Below are 3888 nucleotides of genomic sequence, written 5' to 3'. Positions count from 1 at the left end.
CCCTACAGTGAAAATATAAACTACTTTCTTGTTTCCAATCTGTTATTGATTTCACAGCTATTATAATCTATTCTTATGTAAACCCTGGATGATCTTTATTCAATAAAATTAAGTTTTGAGGGTTAAAAAATAAAGAGAAATTTATATAAATGAAATTACTCACATGTCTGCAGTGTCTTGCAAGCCCCAGATCCTTGGCATGTAACTGCAGAGGGTGCTGAATCCATGTAGGCAGGACAGGCAGCTAGTCCAAGGCAGCAAGGAAGTGAGGAACAGGATCAGAAGTGAGCTAAAACGCAGACCAGTTCCACTATACTTCCTGATTCACTTGGTGCTGGCCACATACCTAAAATAACTTCCTCTCAACCAATTGACTGCTCATAGCAAATCCCATCAAAAGAGTATTGCCACTACATCACACTTCATCACATGAATAATAACATTGCAACTCTCAAACCAGAGAATCACAGGCAGCTAAGTTGACACACACCTAAACCATCACAATACCTAAAGAGAAGTGGAGATTTGATGGTGCAGAGTTAGATGAGAATACCTAATAGTAAGAAGAGCTTTTGTTCCAACCTAGGTGATTGCCAATTCAATTGTGTAGGACAATTCAATGTACTATATGCCCTCTTTCAGAATGATTGCTTAGTATAATAATACTGTGATTATAACTCTGAAGATGGTTGAGTTTGAATTATATAAAAGATGTAAAATGTTAAAAGTGTATACTAGAGCCAAAAAGTGTAAAAAAAAAGAGATTAGGTTTAAAAACTTATTTCAAGTGTTTATTATTACCATTATTAGTATTATTACTTTGGTAAGATAGTTGCCACACTACCCGTATTTGAGTCCAACAGGATTAATTACATTCACCGTATTGAGCCACAACATTTTATAAAAATGTTTTAAATTTTAAAACAATGAAGTAGCATATACACCAGAGATAGATGTTAAATATAATATAGGGAACAAATATGAAGAATTTATTAATTTTATAAAATGCTATCTATTGTGCTTCTATATGAAGCTGTCTCAAATGCTATGTAGTGTGGTGTCTAAAGAGAAGAAAATAGGACATGGGGGCACCGAGCTATAAGCATCTTTCTGAACGGGCCAGGGAGAGTGAGAATAGCACTGCCCTAGAGCAGAGCAGAAATCAGACAAAGAGTCTGTAGCTTCACCCGATGGTGCCTCAAGAGCCATACCAAGAGGTTCATTTATTCATTGTTGACTCACAGACTCACAGTTGTGGTACTGAAAATGGGTTTTATTAAGGAAGTAATTTGAAGAGTGAGAAAGACAAGAGTATCACCCAATGCAAATTCAAATTTTAGCCAAGCAGTCCCAAGGCACAATTCCTCAATTAGTCCAGGCTCTGGTTTCAGTTCAGCAGTCAAATCCAAATAATCCAGCAAAGTTTGCTTCAGAGCAGTTATAAGTCAGCTTTTCCTTTAAGTATCTGGCAAGAACAGCAAAAACTTTTTAACTGTGGCCAGCACAAATGCAAGAAGCCTCAGACCACACTTTGCATAGTTTCTCCACATGAATGCCACACTCTCCCCATCATCATCAACAGGGTCTCCCTCAAGTCTTGCTGCCCAGAGTGGGAAATACTCTTTCTCTTAACCTAATTCTACAGCTATTGATGATTTACAAGACTATGTGTCTGCAGTTAAGGTAGCTGGTGACCAGAAGGGGCTAACTGTAATATCTAAAAAAAGTCAACTTTTAGGCTAATACACATGTGGTCATTCTACTAACTGTCAGTGAAAAACAAGAAAATTAATGTCCTTAAAAGAATTGTTAAAGAAACAGGAGACATAGGTGGGATCAGTTCTTGGAGAGGGACATCATGCTTGGGAGGGTGGATGGACAGCACAAGAGAGGAAAACTCTAGATGAGATGGATTGATTCAGTGACTGGAGTAATGAGGATAGGTGTGTCAGAGACAATAAGATTGGTACAGGATAGAGCAGGGTTTAGGACTCTTGTACATAGGATCACTATGAGTTGCAGGCAACTCGATGGCACATAACAACAACAAGAACAACAATAACATATACATACTCACAACACAGATACACAAGTATGCATACCAGGTCAGTGCTAATTCACGGGTATTTTCCCTTCACCATCCCCAGGAATTCAGATCATTTTCTTGTCTAAAGAAGCTCCAATGACTGTACTGGATAGACCGGCACTTGATCCCTAGAATGATTGTCATAATACATACCCCCAGGAGAAAGATGTCTTTGTTTCCTGGATCCTGAAGTCGTACAACGTATGGTCTGACAGATTTTAATTTCCAAGTATCTATTTTTAGACATGATGGTTCTTTACTCTTATCCTTTTAATAAAAGTATTTGTTTAACTAGCTTTTTCAATAGCAAGTTAGCTTTAAAGCCGGCAGTTTTGTCAGCTTAGAGTCTGGTGAGATGAATAATTTAGTCTGTAGGAGTAGTATGTCTAAGGAAGAAATTTAAGTAGGGGTTTAGATAATGCAAGTAATTAATGAAATGATCTTAGGATACCTGAATTACTAAGGATAATTGAAATATGTGCTAAAAATACTTACAGATCGCAAAATCATAATTGCAATAATCTCAAGGACAATACTTCACTGCATAATAAAGACAAATGTAATTGTTTTATGTGCCTTAAAACACTTGAAAATTCTCTTCTCCCTTTCTTTCATCTTTTGTGCATGTTCACAGAGGATCAAAGCTCTTGGTAGAAATAAAGAATAGAATCATGCTTAGGTTTATTCTTAAAGTCAGTACAAAACCCCCATATTTTAAAGCACTTATAAAAATTACAAGTTATATTTTTTTTCCCCCACAAGTGTTATCACTTTTCACGTGTGGCCATGTTACATGTAACATTTACCCTCTGCTGTCAAGTAAATTCTAACTCACAGAGACTTTGCAAAGCTGTCAAACTTAACAGGAGAGATTGTCTCATCTTTTTCCTACATAATGGCTGGTGGGTTTGGACTGGTGACCTTTCAGCTAGCAACCCAACACTTCACCTATCACACCACTGGGATTCCTTAGTAAAACATTTGCTTACCTGAAGAAAAAAAACCCCAAACCCATTAAAAAATGTAATCAATTAGCTTGATTTTGTTAACATGTAGGTGGAATACAGATATGATAGAAATTGTGGTGATGGTAAGTGTGGTGGTGGTGGTACCTAACTACCTGAAGTTTAAGGAGCAACTGAGTACCCCTGATACTTCTTAAATAACACCTTTGATGGATTTGTCCAAGAAACACCACTTCCCTCTGACTCTAAAGATGACAGCAAAGCAACTTTAACTAGAGAAAAAGTTCCTTGAAAGCAAGGATAGCATCTTTTTCAACTTTACTTTCCCAGAGTCTAGCACTGTATGACAAGTATTATTCCTTTATTTGTCACATACATACCACTTTTTCTTCATAGCTGTATGCTGAGTCTAGAGTTCCAGTTAACTTGCCCTCAGCTTTCTGGACTTTACTCAGTATACACGTCCTAATAATAGAGAATTTGCACTAATATTGTAATGTATGTTAACTTTTTTTAAATTAACTTTCTTATTTTATTATTTTTTGTGTGTACCGTCAAATAGGATCTGACCTGGCACAGGAAGAGATTACTCCTCCTTCTCCAGCAGAGCATCTGGTGGTATGTTAACTTTTAATGAAGCAAATGTTTTAATTTTAAAACCATGTTTCTGATGCCAGTACTAGGCTGAATAGGAAAGATCATTTCCTCAGGTTATCTAAGTGAGCCCAGAGGTGCTGTGTTGAAATACTCCTCTTGGACGTGTCTTTGTTGTTTACTGTTGAGTCAGAACAGACCCATAGCTGACCCTCCTGTGGGTTTTCAGAAACAGTAAATTGC

This window comes from Elephantulus edwardii, unplaced genomic scaffold (assembly GCF_000299155.1).
Source record: "Elephantulus edwardii isolate Elephantulus edwardi_28Jun2011 unplaced genomic scaffold, EleEdw1.0 scaffold00098, whole genome shotgun sequence".
NCBI classification, from domain to species: Eukaryota; Metazoa; Chordata; class Mammalia; order Macroscelidea; family Macroscelididae; genus Elephantulus; species Elephantulus edwardii.
This window is presented reverse-complemented; position numbering follows the sequence as displayed.